We start from the raw sequence: 22,953 nt of genomic DNA on the forward strand, positions 1-22,953 counted from the left end.
TGTGGGCTTCTTCGAAGTGAAAAAGGATCACTGAAGAAAACAGGGCCCTAGACTAGTGAGATGGCTCGGTAGTAAAGGTGTTTGCTGAAAAGTGTGAGTTCGATCCCTGAGACCCACATGGTAAAAAGAATGTACCCATTTCCACAAGTTGTCCTCTGACCTCCACATGCTTGCCCTGGCACTGGGCCCCTCCCTCCTTCAGTTAAATAAAGAAATGTAATTTAAAAAAAAAAAAAAAAGATTTATTTATTTATTTATTTATTTATTTATTATGTATACAGTGTTCTGCCTGCATGTATCCCTGCAGACCAGAAGAGGGCATCAGATCTCATTACAGATGGTTGTGAGCCACCATGTGGTTGCTGGGAATTGAACTCAGGACCTCTGGAAGAGCAGTCAGTGCTCTTAACTGCTGAGCCATCTCTCCAGCCCAAGAAATGTAATTTTAAAGCTATTTTAATTTTATTCTTACTGGAGCTGAGGATGGAATCCAGAACCGTATGCATGCTACACAATGCCCTACCACTGAGCTAAGTTCCCAGTGGGTTCCAACCAGAACCACAATGCCAATAAATACAAACACCGATGCGTAGTGAAGTCCTGGTTTTGGCGGATGCACACATCAGCCTTACAAAAACCACCAAGTCCTGCAAAGACAAAGATAACAGGAATAGCCAACCTATCCATACATATGCAACACTTTGCGTGTGCTTATGGTGTGTGCATGTGTGTTTGCATGTAGAGGCCAGAAGTCACCATCTATTGTGTCCTCCTCTATTGCACTCCACTTTTCTTTCTTTCTTTTTTTGAGGCAAGGTCTTTCTGAACCCGGAACTACTGGCTGGACATGGAGCTCCTGGAGTCCGTCTCCCCCCGCCCCCCTTAACTGATGTGCGCCGATACTTCGGGCTTTCATGTGTTTCAAGTTTCATGTTGGTGATGGGAATCCAGGCTTCAAGCTTGCACAGCAATCTCCCCAGCAGGACTCTGCAGTTCTTAGTTCGTGTGTTTTCACCTGTGCAATGCCATTGCCGCCCCCTCTTCAGTATTCTAAAGGGTTACCTGGCTCACTCAGTTCATAGACAATAGAAAGGCAAGGCTTGGAGTTTGAATTTCTGCTGCTCTGAAAGTCTTAGCCATGGTAGGTGTAAGGATTCAGGCGCTATGCTGTCCTGCCCCTGTCACCTGGCAGAATGCACTCAGGCAGTACCCTGGTCAGCCCAGGGTTCCATGACTGCATAGTCTGCACACAGGTGCAAAGGATCCCTGTAAAGGAAAGACCCCGCCCATTTATGCTCTCTTTGCTGCTCCTCTCTTTCCCACTCTTATCTTTATCCACTCTCTCTTTCCCGCTGTTCCTCCGGGGCAGACAGGACTTTTCCTGTCTCCCTCTTCTCTTCTGTCCTCTCTCTGGGTCTCTGGGTCTCTACCTCTTTTCTCTTTCCTTCCCCCTTCTCTCCCGTTTCTAGTAAAAATTCTCACTTAAGCTCTGTCTGCGTGGCATGTTTGTCCCCTGCCTGGGTCAACCTCGCCTGCCATGGAATCCGCCAAGGTCCCCTCATACTTTGTTATAACAGTAGGGACAGTTCATCTCTGTGAACTGCTCCCCACATTCCCAGAGACTAGCATATGGTCAGCCTCTGGCGATGTTTGATGACAGACTGCATATGCCAGAGACCCTAGCCATCATAACAGACTGAGAATCATAATGCAGCTCCCGCCAGTCAGTCCTCAGGACACCACTCGTAAGACCATACAAAAGTCTGTGTTAGACCTTTTTAACAGAAGAGCAAACCAAGGATAAGTAACCACCTCCCTACAGGGTTTCTCTGTGTAGCCCTAGCTATCCTGGAACTCTGTCTATAGACCAAGCTGGCCTTGGACTCAGAGATCCACCTGCCTCTGCCTCTGCCTCTGCCTCTGCCTCTGCCTCTCTGCCTCTCTGCCTCTCTGCCTCTCTGCTCTCTCTGCCTCTCTGCCTCTCTGCCTCTCTGCCTCTCTGCCTCTGCCTCTCTGCCTCTGCCTCTCTGCCTCTGCCTCTCTGCCTCTGCCTCTGCCTCTGCCTCTGCCTCTGCCTCTGCCTCTGCCTCTGCCTCTGCGAATGCTGGGATTAAAGGTGCACCCCTAGTAATTTGTAACTCCTAGCTGCCTCAGGCCATTTTTCATTTGAGGTCTAGGACTTGAGAGAGCCAATGACTCTGGCACTCACAGCAGTGGTAGAGCCAGCTCTGCCCCAGTACAAAGCACCTGAACCCTAGGTGCTTTGCTGACCCTTTCAGACAAAGCTAATTACACTTTTAACTACCAGGAGGATCTTTTGTAGGATTTAACAAGGGGATGCAGGTTGAGAGCAGTCTGAAAAGCAGAAACCTTATCCAAATGTGAAATAACTGTTAGTCACCACCAGCCTGGCTGCCTTAACCCCCTGGGGCACCCAGCAGCACTTTGATGGACTCAGGACCAGAGGTGCTAGACCAGGGGAGGACCTTTGTGTTGGGTCTTCTCAGAGTAATTAAGACTTAATGAATGGGCTCCAACTAAGGAGTGGCTGAGCCTCAGGCATTCTGATTTAAACTGGGTCCACCCCCAGTGATAATCCCCAGGAGTTAGGAGCTTTACTTAACTGAAGCCTCTTCCTCAACCTAGAACAAAACACACACACACACACACACACACACACACACACACACATACACTGGTCCTGTTTGATTCCAATCTCTGAGGACACTGGCTTTTACACAGACTTATTCTGCCAGCTTGTCTAAGAAACCAAGGAGGGGACACTATGAATGGCCTTGGGCCTGTATTGGAGACTTTGTTGCCATCTATTAAGTGGACTGGTCATGCCTGCACCCTGAAGACAGAGGCTCATGTGATACTAGTTTTTCAAATTGTGATCTGCTTGGCAGCAGGCGCTCCATTCAGAAGAGAGACACAGTCAGGAGGATCTGTTACTGCCTGGAAGAGATAACTTGGAACCCCAAGGTGTTTTGTCTTTAAAAAAAAAAAAAAGTTTTTAATGAGATTGAACAAGGTCTGAGGGGATGGGGAAGGGGGAGGCGGACGACTAGGTGTAAACCCTAGGAAGCTGGCCAAATGTAGTGCTACTGGTTCTAGGCCGTTGCCAGTGCAAAGGCCCAGGGACAGAAAAGACTTAACACTTTCTTTTCAGATGCAAGGTTGAGGGAGGTGGACTTGAAACGGATTGGCCAATGGGATGGAAAAGTGTTGAGCTGGGGCTAGGGCTGTCAAGAGAGGAGATGGGCATTCTTGGGTCTTGGTTTTAGTGGAAGGTACACTGTATGGGTGGCTAGTGGGCTGGGGAGGGGTAGGGATGGACAGAGTACCTTCTATTAAGTAGACTGATGGATGCCATTTCATTCTTGTATTTGGTGACCTTGCTTGTGTTCCCTGCTCTGCTCTGTGAGGACAACACCTGCCATCCTCTGATCCCTTCCCCAATCTAGACAGGCAGGAGCATGTCCTCCCTAGGGTCTCCTTCTACTGGGTGGCCCCCACTATTTTCTGGAATGGGCTGGAACAGGTGAAGACCCCTGATCCATAGACCCTCTAGATGGGCATGGATACAGTATTCTCGTCCTCTTGAGCCTTAGGTTTTCGACTCGTAGCGGTGAGGTTCGTCCTCCGCCCTGGTTCCCCATCTGCGGCGTGGCGGGGCTCCGGGCGGGTCCCTAAGGGGGCGGGGCGGTCGCGGTGTCCCCCGCCCCGCCCTGGCCCGGCCCGCCCCGCCCCGGAGCCGCCCGGGACGCAGGGCGCAGGAGGGACTCGGCCGAGCCGCCCGCGGCGCCGCTCTCCTCACGCTCCGGGCAGGGTGAGTGCGGGCAGGGAGGCGGGAGGCCGCGCAGGGCCAGGGAGGGTCGTGCCCGGGCCCCCAGCGCACCCGTGTCCTGAGGCGTCCCCTGAGATCGGCGCCGCGGGAAGTCTGGGGACCCGGGGAGGAGCGCGGGGGGCGGCGGCCAGCGTGACAGCTGCAGGCGGGCGGGGCTTCGGTTCAAATGCTACCGCTCCACCCGCTGCGAAATCCCGGCACCCTAGAGGCTCAGCCGTAAGACGCCGCAGTGCCTGGGGTACCGTGTCGCGGGGGCCAGGTGTCTTCTTTGGTCTCCCTTCTTCGCCTCTAGAGTCCCGAGGACTTGTTAATGGGCTCACACGTCCCCAGGGCCCGGAATGACCCATTCTGGGGACCACGGACTCGACAAGGGGAGCCTGAAAGCGCGCAGGGAGGAAGGAAAGTCCCACGGCGTGCTTCGTTTCCTTCAGTAACCTATCTCGCTATGTAGCCTTGGGCGAGCGCCACACTCCCGCTGGTCCCATCCTACCTCTCTAAGGGGAACTAGATGTTGGCTTCGCATAATGTCAGATCTGGAACCGGTTCCCGGGCCGGGTGTCTCACACAGCCTGGGTGGCCCCTGCTTCAAAACTGTTCCAAGGGTGGTAACATTTAATCTCTGGTCCTGGGATGCTTTCCCTGTGTCTTGGAGACCTGCTTCATATCTGTAGGAATGGCTTCTTTCTAGAATGGATAGCCAAGGTTGCTTGTGGATGGCTTTAGTGCTAAGGGGGGCACACCCCATACCTCATGGGTGGGAAAAAGAGACTCGTCTTCTCGTCGGGGAACTGTGTGTTGCATTGGCCCTGCAGCCTAACTGGACGGCCCCTTTCATCTAACCAGAAAAGAAGAAACAAGTCGAGAAAGGGGGCGTGACTTGCATAAGGCGGCTCAGCCAGGATCCATGTTGCTTGGGTACTTGGCTCTACTAAAGAAAGGGCTTATAGCTTTCTTTGCCTTTTGCTGGGGAAATAGGGGGAGAGGGAGGGAGAGCCAACAGCTCACAAGGGTCAGGGGCTGGGAGGGAGGAGGGTGCGTCTGTGCCAACGGGCTGTTTTGCTGAGTTTCCTATGAACTGTGCCCCAGAGGGATTCTCCAACACACGTGAGCTCGCTCGCAGATTTCCCCAGCCTACTGGACAGTTACAGCTGAGCCAAGCTGCTCCCTGGGAGCCAAAGAGGCCCCTCTGGGGGTGGCTGTGTAGGTATGTGCCAGGAGGCCTTATTTCTGGAGCCACTGAGGGAGGGATGAGAACCCAGGATCATTTGTCCTGTCAGTCCTGAGAAGACCTTAGGGTGTGGCAGAGCTGTTCTGTCTCCATGGGAACAACTGTCCTCCCTCCATGGGGGGTTTGCATGTTTTGGAGTGACTATATGGACCCAGCCTTGCCTGGGCAGCCCCTTTGCCTATGATAGACCTATGGTTGTTGGGGGATCCTGGTGTGGCCACTCTGGAAGGCATGACATGGCAGGGGGGGCATTGCCTCCAAAGGACCCTGGAATCCTTAAGCCCAGAAGCCTCTGGCCTCCTGTGTCATCTTGCTGTAAGGGATGGGGTAGGGGAGTGGCCCAATCAGATGGCCACTTTGGCCTCACCTAAATATATGGCCTCTGGCTAGTTGTTTTACTTGTCAGTTTCAGAAATGGGGGCACCCCAGCTCCCCACAGTGCCTGTGTTATTGAGGCATTATGGGCAGCAGGTGAGATAGTGTTTCCTCCGGTATGGATATATAGCAAAGGTGAGTGGTTTGTGGTTTGGTGGGGGGGGGGTGTTGATCAGGATACCTGAGGTCCCTGCTCTGCCTCATTCCTTTCTGCCTTGATTTCCCCAAAGCTGTCAAACAGTCCTTGCTCTGGGTCACTCCTCTAGGGTCCTCTCATTATTGGAAGCTTGTCCTTGACTCTGGGAGGAGGGTGATCAGAGAGAGCTGATAGGGCATTCAGCTGTGGCTGTGGGGTTTTAGGATTAGTGTATTCTGTTGTTCACTTCTTGTGTTCCTGGCGGGAGGCAAGGACACCATTGTTGGCAACTACAAATAAAGGGACTGATAGTGCTATTCACTGGCTGTGTGCCTGGTCTGGGATTTGAACTCCAGACTTTTGACTCAGTGCTGTTCATTACTTTACACACCCCGTCTTGGACAATCCAAGGACAATTGTTGTGTGTTAGTCACTGGAAAAACTGAACATCAGGCGGGTCCCCAGTGATCATCAAGTCCCTGTTGGAAAAAAGGTGAAAGCATGGATTGTGAACACGCCCCCTCCCATAGCATCAATATATTTTTGGTACTGAGACAGGACCCAGGAAGAGCAAACAGAAATAAGGGTTGCAGCACCTCTCAACCTCCGGATTCTTAGCTTTGGGCCTAGTGACCATGCCTGAATCTGTGTGGCTAGGAAACAGATGGGGACAGGTCTCAAAATCTGGAACCCTGATTTCATCTCTAAAGTGACGTCACTGCTTTCCTGGTAGCTGAGACGATAAGATAAGTCAAGGGCAATGCTCTGAGGAACCTAGAGGGGCAGGGCTGACCAGAGGCCGAAGTCCCAGTCCTTGCTCTTGCTTGTCTTTTACTGCCTTTATGACACAGTGTCACTGGAACCCCACTCTGCCTGGTGCCAAACCGTAGAATCCTAGCATCTTCTTAGTCCAGGGCACTGAGGAAACCTGAAAGCTCAAAACACTAGGGTGATGGTGAGTTGGATGAGGAACATGCACCTAGGAATTATGGGATGGGCTAACTTAACTGGAAATCACATGCCACTGTGGTGTGACAAGGGACAGGACTAGATGAATGTTGGCAGTTAGGAAGGAAATCACTTTTTAATCATTGGCTGAGCATTTCTATATGTTCAAATGTGTATAGCATTTGTGTTGATTCTAATGAAGCATTTTTTTTTTCTTTTTTGAAGAGAGAGGGTCTCCTAGAGTAGATAGATAGCCGGGGAGGACCTCAAACTCCTAATCTTCCTGTCTCTAGCTCCTCTGTGCTAGAATTACAGGCATGTGTTATTTATTACACCTGGTTTATATGATGCTGGAGACCAAAGCCAGGGCTTCCTGTACGCTATGCAAGCACTCCACCAATTGAGCTGCATTCTTGGGCCAAGTTTATTTAGAAACAGGGTCTCCATATGTAGACAGAGAAGGCCTTGAACTCATGTCCCCCTCATGTCAGCTCTGCAGTGTTGGGGTTGTACACATGCCTAACCACATCTGGTTTAAGGAGATGTATAAAAGAAAAAAAAAAAAGGCCCTGGGGATGTTAATGTGAAACCAGTGTGGCGGCTGTTGTGGGGGTAACTGGTGAGAGATGAGCCTGTTCCCTTCTCAGTAGGACTCATTTCTGTCCTTTTTCTTCAACCCAGTACAGGCCTCGTGTGTGTATATTTTAAAAGCATACAGAATGTTTATTACAGTTGTTCTATTGTATGTAGATGCATAAGCATGCCATGGCCCCATGTGGAGGTCAGGACTTGGCTCTTTCCTTCCACCCTGTGGGGCTGGGGAATGGAACTCAGGTTGTTAGGCTTGCTTGAAAGTATTTTATCCAAACGATTCCCTTGTATTTTAAAAATGTTTTCATATCCCATCATTACAAATAGGAGATACATTCTCTGTTACACCAAATCTTACATAGTATAAAAGAAATTGAAAGCTGATAATAAGCATGTTCGGAGTCTTTTAGAAAATTATTCATTGGACTCAAACATTCATCTGGCTGGGTTTAAATAAACAAACACAAGCCCCATTGTGTGACACGAGTTCCCTTTATTTCGGGGACACAAATTTCCCTCTCCATTCGTCCTGGCAATGGCAAAGCTGGGAATCTCAAAATAAAACACAGAATGTCTTAAAGTTCTGGCTTAATTACCCTTCCAAATCATGAAATTGTGACATTTTTGAGCTGGGAGCGACCTCAGGTCATCTGGTCCAGTTTTCTGGTTTAACAACCCAGAGAAGTGGCCTGGCCAAGGTCAACATAGGATATATATGTACATAAAGAGGACAGTTCACAATGGCTAGCCACACCTATGCATGACTCTCATAGGAATACCACCTGTCACACTAGCCTGACACCCTGAGATCTCAGCCTCCTCCTGAGGGCAGACAGGGAGGCACAGGTGTCCTCCTGAGATGACACTAATTTGACTGAAGACATGGGGAGAGCCAGAGTGTGCAAGGTGACTCGTGAGCAGAAACCTCACCGAAGGCGGTACATGAGCTTGGCTTGGAGTCTTGTTTCCGAGTCCTCTAAGGCTGCTGTTCTTCCTCATCCTATTGGATAATTCATCCCCAGCCTGCACAGTGCCCTGGGTACGGTCAGTCCTTGTTTGCTGTTGCTGGGGCAACAGATTCACAGAGGTGGACGATTCCCTCCAAATCCTACCGCAGGTGAGGGTTAGGACAAGAGAGCCTGAGGTGAGATCTGAAAACGTGGCTCTTTCGTTTTTTTCATGTGCTAGGCTATAAACACATTGTTTTCACTGCCGAGAAGCAGAAAGTCTGGCCAGCCCTGCCTGGCAGGCCACAGGGAAATGGCCTTGTGGAAAACAGATGGGCGGGGTCCTTGTAGCTGTCATGTTGCAGGACTCTCTGAGCTGACAGCCCCAGCCTGGCCACACTGCCCCACGCACAGGACACGATGTCTGCAGGACAGAGGGGGCGTGTATCCAAGGCCTGCCTGGTTTTGTCCGGGTGTATCTGGCACACCCTCAGATTTCTGGCAATCTTCTCTGTTTTGACCGGAAGGTGTTTTTCCTGCCTGCCCTCTGGAGAGGCACCCCATGCTTCTGTTTCCTAGGTGCCTTATGCATAAGATATTCTTAGTGCCCTTGTGTTTTGAACTCAGGAGGTCAGGTGTGGCATCATGGTGGTACTTGCAGAGTTCTGGATTTTGGAGCATTTCTGATTTTCACACTGGGGATGTTCAGCTTGTGCTTAGAAGTCACAGTTGCAATGGAGAGCAAGAGAATCCCAGAGTTCTGGATAACCTCCTCTGAGTCTGTAATTTTACACACAGGGAAACTGAGAGTCTGTAATTTTACACACAGGGAAACTGAGTCTCCACAAGCAGACAAAATTGTCTTCGCTCTGCCTGTGTGTGTGTGTGTGTGTGTGTGTGTGTGTGTGTGTGTGTGTGTGTGTGTTTGCACGCACATGCAGGGAGGGGCCAGAAATCAACCTGGGAAATTGTTCCTCAGGAGCTGGCCACCTTGGGGTTTTTTTTGTTTTGTTTTGTTTTGTTTTGTTTTTTGATTTTTCGAGACAGGGTTTCTCTGTGTAGCCTTTGGAGCCTATCCTGGCACTCGCTCTGGAGACCAGACTGGCCTCCAACTCACAGAGATCTGCCTGCCTCTGCTTCCTGAGTGCTGGGATTAAAGGTGTGCGCCACCAACACCTGGCTCGCCACCTTGATTTTTACACAGGGTATCTCACTGACCTGGGATTGGCCTGATGTTGCTGGTGTGGCTGGCCAAGGAGCTGGAGTGTTCCTTCTGTCTCTACCTCCTCCCAGAGTTCCTCCTGACTGCTGCCCACCCAGCACTGGGGTTACAAGTATGTGCCACCACATATCTCTTTGAAAATGAGGGTTCCAGGGATCAAATTCAGGTCATCATGCTTGCAAGTCAAGCAATTTACAAACTGAGCCAACTCCCCAGCCAGAAGACTGACAGCTCAAGTCTTCTGGTCCTTGGGGGTCAAGAATGAACCTCCCAGCTCCCACCCAATGCTCTCTCACACACCTCCCCTATTTTGCCATTGTTGATGTTGGTGTGACATCATGACCACGTGAAGATGGGAAGGTCGGTTTACTGGGTTAGGCCCCAGCCATCATTAGCAAGCTGGGAGTGGTGGGACTCCAATTAAGCCTCAAGTTTTATGTGAGATCTGAAATGGCTGAGCCCCTCCCAAGAAACATTTACTAGAATAATACTGCAGGCTGACTCACTGAGGCAGCCTGTTTCCTCCATGATGGGAGGAGCTGACATCTGACCTTCTCCACTCTCAAAGCCTGCTCTTTAAGAGGGGAGGCTCTACTTAGGCCTCTGTGAAGTGTGCTCGCTTGGAAGCCTACAACAATAGGTGTCTGGGGGCCTGAGATCTGCCCCTACCATGTGCCACCCACCCAGAAAGGAACAGATTTCTTAGGCTTCTCTCCTTTTTCCTCCGGGGATGCTTTTGGGTCTCCCATGAAACCCCACATTCATTCTGACTTCCCTCTCCTCACCACCTGTGGCAAGAAGTTTCTTCTGCAGATTGCCCTTCCCCCGCTCTTCCTCCGTCTAGTGGACATCCCCTCCTAGAAGATTCCATCGGATGGTGATTTCCGTTTTCTGCCCCTTGTTCTTTGCTATTGATATTTAATCAATGGCTTCTCAAGTCTGGCTCCCCACCTGTCTGCAGCCCATTCATCTTCACAGCTCACTGGCAGTCCAGAGAGAGGCAGTTATAATTATGACTTAGACAAAAGGCTTTCCAGCCTAAATAAGACCTGACAAATGGTAGGGGAACACATGCGCCAGGCTGAGGAGTGAAGTGGGCAGGGCAGACCCTAATGTTTCCAGGATACTCAGAACCTCAGTGAGCTCTGGAGCAAAGACCCAAGATAAGTTGAGACACCTGTTGTCATCTCTCATGACCCTTGTCACTTAGGGGTCTGTCTGTTCCAGGAGCTCTGACAGCCTTCACTGCAACTTTGACAATGCCTTGACCTCATTGGTGGATCACACCCAGCTCCTCTCCTTCGCTGGGAGCCCCTGCCCCAGCCTTTCCATTTGGATCTCAGCACCTGGTCCCTCCTGGTCCCAGCCCCTGAGAGAACTTTCTGCCCACACAGTAGCACCTTCCAGCATTCACCAGCAGGGTCTGACTTATCTCTGGGCCACTGACATCTCAGCACTTAGCACTGTCTGAAATGTGAGCTCTGGGTCTGCAGCTGCGTCTATTGTCTGTTCATTACAAGAAGTTGAGTGACACAGGGCAGGGACCCACATCAACCAGATTCACTACTCAGTATATAGTTTCCCCCAGGCATCTCCAGAGGGACGGTTCCAGAAACCCCGAGGATACTGGATGAATTGTTCCAGAACACCTGTGGCAAAGACTTAAGGAAGGGAGGGTTTATCTTCGCTTGGGTTTGGAGGGTACAGTCTATCATTGGAGGGAAGGTGTGACTTGCCTTCTCCCTTTCACCTTTTAATTCAGCCCAGGACCCCAGCCCATGAGTGCTGCTGCTCGTCCTCATGATGTCTTCCCTCCTCAGGTAAACCTTTCTGGGAACACCTTCCTAACTAACCTAGAGGTTTGTTTCCATAGTGATTCTACATCCAGTCACGTGGACAATAAAGAGTAACTATCACAGACACCAAATCGATGACACTCAGATCCTTCTATAAATATGTCTTTACATAATTTATACTTGCTACATACATCCCCCCCCGCCTTCTTTTTAGTGTGCTTCTGTTTGTTCTTAGACAGGGTCTCTATCTATAATCCAGTCCTGTCTAACACTTGAAATTCTGCCTCAGCCTTCAAGTGCTAGAATTACAGGCAAGCAGCACTATACCCAGCTCTTAATGTATAGCTTGGACTGACCTGGAATTCACTGTAATCCTCCTGCCTCAGTTTCCCTAAGGCTGGGATTATAGTATGAGCCATCACACTGGCTCTCATGCACTTGAAACTGTCTTTAGATTACATAAGGTAGATGCCATGTAACTAGTTCCTAGGCTATATTATTTAGGGAAGAATAAAAAACAAGTCACTCAAGACAGATGCAAGTATTTTCTGTCTGTCTGGTTGCATCCTTGGCTGTAGAAGCCGAGAGCCGACTATGCCTACGATTGCAGTGATGGATGGCCTGGGCCATATAGGAGATTCTCTGCCCAGTCTGCGTGACGACCAGCCTCTAGTGGGCACTTGCTGTGGGCCAGCATTGCACAGTGTTCTTTACCTCTCCTTCTCCTCGTCCCACAGCAATTCAGAGAGGTGTGCTGCCATAACTCTGCTTGACAGAGAGTTAAGTAACCTGCCCTTGTCATCTTCAGGTGTCAATGGGGTTAGGAGTTGAATTCAGGTCCTGGGATCCAGGCATCAAGGCTTGATTGTGAAAGTGGAGGGCAAACCTACCTAGACTTCAACCTTCCAGTCGGGCAGCTCCTCTGTAGCTTCAGGGTCTCTCCTTATGCCAAGCCATTCCTCAGAGGAAACCCTTTCCCTAAGACCATGCATTGACCCAGGAATGCCACAGGTCCCCCAGAGCAAGAGCCCCACCCTGGAGAACCCTTCCTGTTCCTTCCCCTTTTCCCCCAGAACTCCACTTGCAACTTGTTGGTTAGCCATTGAAACCACAGGGTGGAGGTTGTAGGTAGCACGTGAGCTGGTTGAAGTTGCCAGGTTAAACGGCCGGTCGTTCACCCAGCACTGGGCAGCCAGCCTGATTGTGAAATTTGCTAGCTTGTCTATTTATGGACTTCAAACTCAACTTTGCTTGGACATGATTTTAAGAAATAGATTTTTAAAAAGTTTTTACCCCTCTGGAGGCCTCTCTTATTTCTGTTTCTTCTCTCTGGGCAAAACCACTCAGATGCCCAGGCTGGCTACTCCTGGGTGAGGTCTTGGCTTCAGTAAGGAGGATAGTGAGTTCCTGTGTTTGTCACCCACAGGAAGCAGCAAGGTTAGTCATGAAGCTCCTAGCAGATGCTGGCTGTGGTCTGGAAGCCAGAGGGACACGTGTTTGTGGCTGGGATCTGGGCTCTTCCGCCCTGTAACCCACATACCCTGGACAACTGCATTCCATCAACATACTTGACCTTGACCTAGATGGAATGGGTAGCAAGATGCCAGGGACATGTCCCTGTTCTGTGGGAATGGTTTGGTGGGTAGAAAGAATGCTCTAAACATAGGCCACCCCTAGTTGGTGTTAACCTGGAGGAAGGGAAGCTCAGAGGGCTGGGTGGGCCTGGAAAGCCTTTAGGTGCTCTCTCTCTCTCTCTCTCTCTCTCTCTCTCTCTCTCTCACACACACACACACACACACACACACACACACACACACACACACACGCACGCACACGCACACTTTTTTCAAGCTCATGTCTGTATATTATAGCATGCAGGGAAGAGCAGAGGAAACTCTGGAGACTGTTGTCTCCTTCTACACAATCCAGAGAATGGAACTCAGGTCATTAGATTTGGTGGCAGGTCCCCTTACCTTCAGAGTCCTCTGGCTGATGGGCAGGCCCTTTGAATTTCATCCAAGAGCAGTCTCACTGGGCCTCAACTCTCTCCTCCAGGAGAGTGGGGAGAGAGGGCCTCCTTTCATCATCTTGCTGGGTCTGTGTGGTGAGCCTCCCCCACCCCAGGAAGCCAGGGGTCATTGGGTTGTTTGGCCACCCTGCAGAGCAAAGTATTCCTTACATCATCTCTCAAAGGTCAATCCCACTTCCTTTTTAGTCAGTTTCTGTCTATTCCTGGGCTGTGGTACAGTGTGACAGACCTGGTGGGACCCTGTTTTTCTCGCCTGCAGTGTATCTTTGTCATCGTATAATCTTCTTATATAGGGCTAACTCACCTGTCCAAGGAGCTGGCCACACCTTCTCTGATCCCTGAACATCCATCCTCTCAGGGTACTCCTCCCCCCTCTTCCTGAGTGCTCCCAGGTGGGGAGACAGGCTGCTGGAAGCTGAGCAGTTTTGCCTCCTCCACCAAGGGCACCTGCAGGGAGCTGAGCTGGCACAGCTGCTGGTGAGTGTGTCCTCTGCTCAGGTGACAGGATGCAAGCTACAAACCTAAGTTGAGGTTGCCCTTTTCTCTTATGGAGTTAACCAGGGTGTGGGGAGTGTCAAGTGGGACCCAGCACAGTGAGTGGGACCTGCTGTCTGATTTCCAACCTTGGCTCTCAATGTGGAACTCAGGAAAGGGAAGAGCTCCAAGCCGAGGACAATACATGACTGACAGAGAAACTCGTTATCACCAGCTCAGAGCACGAGATGTATAGACAAGGATGACCTTGAACTTCTGATCTGCCACCTCCAGAGCGATGGGATTACAAGAATGTGCCACCACCACACTTGGTATAGGAAGTGCTGGGAATTGAGCTCAGGACTGTGTGTGTGCTAGATAAGCATTCTAGTTGCTGAGCTACATACATCTCTCGCCCTTTTTGTTTCCTTTAACAGTCCTGAATGTAGGATATTTTTCATGGTCACTTGGTTGCTAGTGGGTCAGTAGAACTAGAAATCTCTGGAAGTGAGGCTGCTTCTTCATTTCTTTTGAACACTCCCAGGCAATTCTGATGGGTGGGGATAGTTGAGAACCCTGGATTAGCCTGGGACACCTCAGGGTGGCACAAATCTGTCTTCTTTCCATCACTCCCCTCAGCCTCTGTCAAGAAGCAGGTTTCCATGCAAACTAGAGACACGATCCAGAAAGAGGTATTCAAGCCTGTTTCTATCCAGCCCACTTTTTTGTTTTGTTTTGTTTTTCAAGACAGGGTTTCTCTGTATTGTTTTGGAGGCTGTCCTGGAACTGGCTCTGTAGATCAGGCTGGTCTCAAACTCACAGAGATGCACCTGCCTCTGCCTCCCGAGTGCTGGGATTAAAGGCATGCGCCACCAACCCCCGGCCAGCCCACTTTTTCTTAGGCTGTGTAATAAGTAGGCCATTGATGCTGCTTCCCTATTTGAGGCAAAGATAACAAGTTTCCTTTCAACGTAAACTTGAGTTAGGAGTGACTGAAGGAACAATCTATACTTTTTTGTGGTAGGTTCATTCATTCATTCCTTCGAGACATCCTTGCAGAGAAACCCTGCACCGTGCTGGGAGGCCAAGTGTGTATGTCCAGGCCTGTCATGAATACAAGTGGCTGAAGGGTGGGGCCAAGGCCCTCACCTCAGGTGCTGATAACCCGGGACTCTCCAGGGAACTAGGATACAATAAGTGGCAGTGGGTTAACAAAGGGCTTTCCTAGGCTGGCTTTAGTCAGACTGGGGCTGGTGTGGAGAATTTTCTCAGTACGATGTGTTTGCCTCTTCTCCAGCATTCTGAGATCCTGGTCCTCAGGATCTTTTCCTGGAGTCACCATTGCCCTATAAACTTGGTGACTATATTACAGGACTTCGGTGTCCACAGGTGCCCAGGACCTCACTGGCTCATGGACAAACTGGTCATTCAGGAGCCCTGGGTCAGGAGGTGGCCCAGCTGGTTGCCAGGATAGGATGTGGTTCATACCTGTAATCCCTGTAGTTAGGAAGGCTGAGACAGGAGCATTGACATGAATTCTTGTCCAGCCACAGCAGTCTGAAGTAACATTTCAGTGCTGTGTCTGCTGATTGACTAATGACCCGAGGGTAGTTAACTCATTTGTTCATTTACCCAGCAAATACCCAACTCCTTCTGAACAATGCCCTTGCTGGGCCCTGCAGGAGATTACAGCCTATTGATCTGGGAGCTTGCTGACCTGATTAATTTAATCAGCTTCTTTACCCTGGGGTGCGAGCTCTCATAATTCTGTCCTGTTGTTGAAGGGCCTCCCCAAGTCCCACAGCAGGGGGTGGCTCCAGACTGAGGGGACTGCTCCACATAGAGTTCCAGGTCGGAGGCTCCAGCCTACAAACAAACATTTGGGAAGGATTATGTTTTTCTTCCCTTCTGGACAAGGGAAGAAGGTTCTGGAAAGAACAGGGTTCTGGAGTGGCCATTTGCAAGAATGGTGTCCTCCAGGTGTTGTCAAACAACAGTGGAGATGAGTCTATGAGTAGCTTTAACCTTGGTATTTTTTTATTTTAAAATTCACCATCAATTTTTTACTTCATATTATGATGATAATTTTGAATTTTTATGAAGTCATTTTATTTATTTTTAAGTCTTGCTATTGCTGTGTAGCCTTGGCCTGGTAATCGCTTTATAACCCAGGCTGGTCTTGAACTTGTGGCATTTCTCCTGCCTCAGTCTCCCTAGTGCTGGGGTTTCAGGTGTGCGCAGCATGCTCTGCTAGCTTTGGTTGTCCTTGTGTGTGTGTGTGGAGGTGAAAGTGTCCTCCCTCAGTTCACTGGGTGTGTGTTTGCCGGGCAGTGTCACTCTGCATGTCAAAGCTGGGCTGGGAGGAGGCCTCAGGAGATGAAACTCTGGCTCAGGAGGCAATGACTGATCAGAAGCAGCTGTCTTTAGAAGTAGGATGAACTGAGCCAGGGCCTTCTACGTCCAGTGTGGGGATAGGAGCACCCAGGAATAGGTCTCTGGTGAAAGCATCCCTTGTGGTCCCCAGGAGAAGCTGCTTGGCTCCTGGCTGCCTCTGAGAGCACACACAGGCTGCAGGACACTGTGAGTGCCTGAGGGCAGGGTGGGGGAGGACCTAGGGAGGGGACTTGAAGATGAAAGTAGGTGGTCAGCTGTCCTCAGTTTGCCCCAGAGAGAATATTTATCTGAGCTCAGTACCAAAAAAGTGGCCGCCAAACCAGGACCAGTGGATCATTCAGGGTCATTGCTGCCACCCTGATGGTGGACATCACCCCAGGTCGTCCCTGCTGTTCTGAATGGGCATGGGTGTGAGGGGTATTGCCTCTCCCTTGGGCCTCCATGCTCTAGACGTCTCAAAGGCCCTGTCCCTCTGTCTGTTGAGAAGCTGGAAACTTCATTGTCCTGAGGCCAACCCTGCCTATCCAGAACCCTGTACTTGCTAATCACTATCCCTGTGAATGTGGGCATGTGTGGGCTACAGGGGCATCCTTAGTCCCTCTTGGCTGGAGATAAATGACCTGGAAGCTAACTCATGCTTTGCATGTCAGATCTCCTTCTCTGTCTGCACCTTTTCCCAAGCCACCGCCTCCACTGTCCTTCCAAAGGAGCCACCTTGTCCCTGTCTCTCCTCCCCTGGGCAGAGTCCTCTCCTCACAGAGTCCACTCTGCCCCAAACCAGGCTCAGCCTCCTTTGTTTACCACGAGCAGCAGGAGGTCCCCAGCATGGTGCAGGGAAGCACTGAGAGACTGTCACCACAGAATGAAGAAGGCTCCATTCCTTCATTCTCTCTTCAGTGCCTTGTGTGCCAGGTACTGTCCTGGGTAGCGGGACTGAGCGATGAACACAACTGGAAAAGCTGTAGTTGCGTGAGAATTGACATTCTAAAAGGAACTAGAGATGTCCTTATTTATTTATTTATTTATTTATTTATTTATTTATTTATTTATTTATGGTCTATGTATTTATGTGTCTGCCTGTCAGTTTATGTCAGTCTTGGGTGACATTCCACCTTGGTTTTTGAGACAGGCTCTCTAAGTGATCTGGAGAGCTTGCCAGTAGGCTGCCTGGTCAGGAGACCATCCTGTCTCTCCCTCCCCATCTCGCTGAGATTATGGTAATGTCGCCATCCCCAGCTTTTACATGGATTTAGGGAATGGTGCTTGTCTCAGTGAGGGTTTCTGTTGCTCTGAAGAGACACCAGGACCACAGCTACTCTTATAAAGGAAAACATTCAATTGGGGCTGAATTCCATCCAGAGCTTTAGTAGATTATTGTCATGGGAAGAAGCATGGCAGTGTGCAGGCAGACACGGTGTACATCTGGATTGACAGGCAGCAGGAAGAGAGAGGGGGTACTGGAACTGGCTTGGGTGTTAAACACCCCCCCATGACATACTTCTTCCAAGTAGGCCGCACCTACTCCAACAAGGCCACATGCCCTAATCCTTTCAAATAATGCCACTCCCTATAAGCCTATGGGGGCCATTTTCATTCACACCACCATGGAACTCAAGTCCTCACTCTGGTGTGTCGAGTACTGTAAAGACTTAGCTATCTCCCCAGCCCTAAGTGTGGGTCTGCCTTTTTGATATTACACTTTCATGTCATCATTTACAAATGTTTTAGGCCATACTCGAAGCTCCTGGGGCGCACACAGCCTGGTAGTTCAGTAGGCAAGCCAATAAAGAGTAGTGTAACAGCAGGTGGCAAGTGCTGTCAGACCCAGGGAAGTAGAGAGAGCCGGCTCCACAAAATTGTCCTCTGACCTCCACATGTGAGCTGTGGCACACACACCCTTCCCCCATCATACACACATGTGTCCGCACACACACTCAATAAGTAGATAAATAAATACAAGTGGTCAGACCTAGAGCCTCTGCCAACCGCTTAATGAGTATAGGGGAAATAGCAAGAAGCTTAGACCCAGGTATAAGAGGTCCTCCTTTGCGACCAAAAGAAGGCATCCTCTCAAGAGGTGGTGGCAGTTTAACTCTTTGGGGACCATGGATGGCATTTGCCTTTCATGCAAAGCCTGTGGCCTGTCAGTTTCTTCCAGGAACTCAGTTAAAGCCAGCATTGTCTGAGAGGAGGGGAGGAGATAGTTTGGAAAGTCAGGTGTGTGTGTGTGCGCGCATGGTGTGTGTGTGTGCGTGTGTGTGTGTGTGTGTGTGTGTGTGTGCGCACCCCATCCCCAGAGGGTGTAAAGATCCAGGCTCACATGCTGACCATTCTTTCCCACCATCTTAGGCGGGTGCCCTCAGCTGCTCCAGGGGGAGGCAGAGCCTCCAGCTCTCTCTAGCTGAAGAGAGCGAGGGTGCTAGGTAAAACCTCAGCTCTGCACACAGCAGGCAGCACTGTTCCTGTCCTTGGTCCTTGGGTCTGACTGGAAGTTCACCCAATACAAGGCTCTGCAGGGGAAGGGGGAGGGGAAGGAGGAGGGACAAGGTCTGCCCCCACTGAGGCCAAGGCCAATTCAGTCAGGCTTGGGAGGCAAACCCGCTCCCTAGGATCCTGGGGGAGGGCACACTTCTACCCAACTCTGCTGAGGTTGCACCTTGGGCCATGTCACCCAGCTTGTAGCAAGGCCTGCAGAGCACCATCTCCTGGGAGCCTTCATTTCCCATGGGGCCATGTCACAGCTGGCAGGCTGTGGGGATTGTAATTGGAATGTACCTGCCAGGGCTTGGAGACATCAGGCTGACCACCTATCTAAGTGAAGCCCAGGGCACATGTCTGGGGATGGACCCCACTCTTTGGGGTCCAAGGTGAAGAAGGCCTAGCCTGGTTTGAGGGGAGTAAGTGGCTCCCCAGAAGACTCAGGCCTGCCCCTCCCCCAGGGGACTATGGGCAGGACAAGGCAGCAGAATGACTTGCTGTGTGACCTTGCTTGGGTTACTTAACCACTCTGTACCTATCTGTGGATTTCTTATCTATTTAAAGAGTAGGAAGAGGATTCCAGGAGTTTCGGTACCTAGCTCTTCTGGATACTTGGCAGACTTCCTGGAAGCAGTGACATCAGCTTACGGGGACTAGGGAGGCAGGGAAAAAGGAGGGGCCCATAGGCGCAGAGGCAAGGTGGGCTGAACCTGGGAGCTACATGGGGCTCCACTACCAAGTTGAAAGGCAGCGGTGGGAAATGGGTGAGAGGGTGGGGGGAGGAGAGAGGCCTGACTGAGCATCGTGGGCTTCCTGCGTGGGGCTGTCCGCGCTTAGACTCTGCTAGTTCCTCTGAAGACTCTGGCTCCCCTTATTCCCACACTCTGGAAGGTTCTGGAGAAACTAGTGCAAGTGCCCTGGTGCACCCTCCCCCACCCCAGCCAGGAGCCTTTCAGGTCCCCTACCCTCCCACAGTCCTCTTTATGAAACCAAGTACAGGCAAGTGCTCTGTGCTATTCTATAGGACCCGAATAGAACCAGGGAGGGTATTTTCCCAGGGTATTGAAAGGGAAGCTACCCACCTGACACCTAAGGAAATTAAGGAGCAGAGAGGTCAATACCCTGAGGTCATGCAGCCAGTAGATGAGGAAGCCAGATTTAGTTGTCAGTCCAAGGACTTGGAAGCCTATCTGGTTTCTAGATAGCAGGTGGTGAATGTTGTACATGACTTTGTAACTTATGCTGGAAGTCTAGGGAACTTGAACTCACTCACTTGGTTAACTTAAAGGGTTTCTCTTCCTTCATTCCTTCGTTCCTTCCTCCCTTCCTCCCTTCCTCTCTCTTTCTCTCCCTCTCTCTCTTTCTCTCTCCCTCTCTCTTTCTCTGTCTGTCTGTCTGTCTGTCTGTCTCTTTCTCACACACACACACACACTCACACACACACACACCTGCACATAATCTGAAATTGATCAAAATCCCTCCTGCTCCTATCGCTTTAAGGAAATTAACTGTTACTATCGTTACTATTTGAGACGAGGTGTCATATAGTCCACGGTGGCCTTGGTCTCCTTTCGTGGCTGAGGATGCCCCTGGTGCTGGCATGCAGGCTTGCACACCAGAGGCAGATTACACTCTGGACGCCTGCTGAGGATTACTTTGCTCTGTTTTCCACATTTGTTTCGGTCTCCATTGTTGTCTGACACAAGTAGGATGTGTAGGGTGGCCCACTGACCAGATACCATCCGCTCTTGTCAATCAGATGTTGGAGCAGAGCCAGCTCCTGGGGGGGGGTCATCTGCAGCTGCTTTCACACCCCCAAGGCAGGTTTGAGTAGTGATAGAGACCATGTGGCCACTGGGTATATTTACTAACCCTTTCCAGGAAAGCTTGCTGGCTGGTGCAGGAGCACCCTTCTCTTCAGCCCCGGCCCCAATATTAGTCATCACGTTTCTCAAGGCAAACGGCCCAGAATATTCCACGGGATGGATGCCACATATTTTCCTTTGCCATTTTCGTTTTTTGCTGAACTAAGCTATTGCACGCCAGCTTTCCCCTCTCAGTGGCGCAGTCATTTGGAGAATGTATTATTTAACAAACACTTATGCAGCACCCACTGGTGCCAGTGGGGCACAGGTTTAAACATTTTACCACTATCAATCTTTGGGGCCGGCGGTCAGCACAGTCACAGTACTGACTTCATAGTTGGAGGCGTGACATCCATTGACTGATAATGTGTTAAACTCAGGCTTGAATCCAGGCCTGCTGGCTCGACTGCCTGGCTCTGATCAGTTGTGGGGAGGTGTCCTGGGGAAATTGGCCTTGAAGAATCCCATGTGCAGGACAAATCCTGTGTACAGTTCAGGCTGTGACTCACAGGTGTTTGTTCTACTCCACCCAGCAGCCCACACCATCCACATCTAGCTCAGCTCTAGTCTTTGATAGTCAGGCTACTCAGCCCAAGTGACCACAAATGGTGTTTTTGTTGATTAAAACGGCCCATGCTATACAGAGGGCCAAAGCCAGAAGTGGGCTGCTGATCAGGAAGGTGCCTAGCGGTCCCCAGTGGCTTGGCCCACAAAGAAGTGTGCTTCCCATCCTGAGGGCCCTGGGGTTCACCCATGCTGAAGCAAATGATAATTTCACACAGGATCCGGCTGGACTGAGAAATCAGAATACAGTGAACATGGCCGTCCAGCAATCAGGAAAGCTTAAGGAGGGCTCAAGGCATCTCCCCTGTGGAACATTCTGGATCCTTTAGAGTAATAATTGTAGCAAACATGTTAGTTCTTCCTGGGCCAGAAGCCTTAAGGAGGCTCATGAGAATTTTAGACATTCTCCCTGGGAGAGAAACACATGTCAAAACACTACTTAGAGTAGCAGCTGTACATGGCACCTGGTGGCCCTTTCAGGAGCCTGACAATGACCCATTTTGGAAAGTGACGTTAGCGAGCACTGTTAAAGGACATTTATACTCTGGTGGTGGGCCCCTGAAGGCTATGCCTCAGACTGGAGAAGTGGGGCACAGGTGTCAGGAGTACTCAGAAGGGACATTGTTTTCTCAGTAGAGGGAAGAGGCTGGGTGGTTGTCAGGGTTGGCTGAGAGAGGACTCTGCTGTTGGGGTGGGTGGCAGGTTCCTGCTTATTCACCTCTGTGATCTCTTGCCCACCAGCCTTGAGTGGGTGCTGAGCTGAAATGTGATTTGTCATCAGATGAACTTGCCATCTCCCAAGCTTGGGAGAAAAAGATGCTGACCATGGTACCCATGGGAAGATGAGAGGCATCACACCGAGGTTCAGGGATACAGTGTATGTGGGATGAGAAGGACCGAGCAGAATGTTACTTGGATGTCCATCCTAGGCCAGGCCAATGCCCCTGTAGACTCATTGGCAGCCATGTACTTTGGGAATGCATGAGGATGGCTCTGAGCCCAAGCCATGCATGCTGCCATGCTTGTCCCCACATTAGGGACAGATGCTCACACGGAGGGGGTAGCCCGACGGGGCTAAGCTGCATCTCGTCTATCTCTGCAGTCGTCTGGGTGTGAGGGGAAGTCCTGTTCTGACTCAAAAAGGAAGCCCCCTCCATGCCTGTGACTCACTTCCTCATTTGGGTTACCGATTCACTGCTTGGCACCGTTGCTGGCAACAGACACACGTGGGCCCATTTCCGAGTCAGGATCTTAGTGGCTGTCTGATCTGGGGAAGACAGCTGTCCTCTCTGAGCCTTAGTTTATCCATCTGGAAGGTGGAGGTTTATTCAAGCCCTGGAAGTCAGTGAGCTTGTCCGTGCAGTAACACACAGAACACACAGCTAGGCTGGCCCGTTGTGGGAGAGCTTGCTGTTGTATCTGGAACTTGGTAACATTTTATCCAAACTGTAGAATCCCCCTCTGACATACAGAGATGAATCTTGTCAGGGCAATTGTAGGTCACTGATGATCATGAAGTTGGGGAGATTATATATATATATATATATAATATATATATATATATATATATTACATATGTATGTATGTATACATATGTATACATACATATATATATATTACATACATACATACATACAAACACACCACACACACACTGTGTGTGAGGTGTGTGTGGTGTGTGTGTGTGTGTGTGTGTGTGTGTGTAGTATGCTCACACTCATCTGTGGCATGCATATCAGAAGACAACTGTGAGAAATGGTTCTCTCTTTTCACTATGTGGGTTCTGGAGATCAAACTTGGAGTTAGATTTGGTGGCAAACGTCTTTACCTTCAGAGCCATCTTTTTGTTTGTTTTGTTTTTTGAGACTGGGTCTCCCTTTATACACCTGGCTGTCCTGGAACTCACTGTGTAGACCAGGCTGGCCTTGAACTCACAGAGATCTACCTGCTTCTGCCTCTGGAATACTGGGATCAAAGGCTTGTACCATCATGCCTGGCCCTGCTAAGCCATCTTGAGGGCCCACAGTTTTTAATATCTTTGAGTTAAAGCCTCACG

General features: G+C 50.3%; 1 protein-coding gene across 3 annotated transcripts in view; it reads left to right on the plus strand.

Moving 5' to 3' along the window:
• Positions 1-3,695: 3,695 nt before the first annotated feature.
• The window catches only part of Syne3 (spectrin repeat containing nuclear envelope family member 3), an 81,303-nt gene continuing 62,045 nt past the window's right edge, over positions 3,696-22,953 (plus strand). For 2 of the 3 annotated variants that reach the window (XM_027416469.2, XM_035445505.1), the window contains exon 1: positions 3,696-3,832. The gene's annotated coding sequence lies outside the window, so the exon portion shown is untranslated. Of the gene's footprint in view, positions 3,833-4,908; positions 5,055-22,953 lie in introns of those variants that run through there. The other variant, XM_027416471.2, reaches the window with a different exon arrangement.

The sequence above is a fragment of the Cricetulus griseus genome, chromosome 5 (assembly GCF_003668045.3).
Source record: "Cricetulus griseus strain 17A/GY chromosome 5, alternate assembly CriGri-PICRH-1.0, whole genome shotgun sequence".
Taxonomy (NCBI): domain Eukaryota; kingdom Metazoa; phylum Chordata; class Mammalia; order Rodentia; family Cricetidae; genus Cricetulus; species Cricetulus griseus.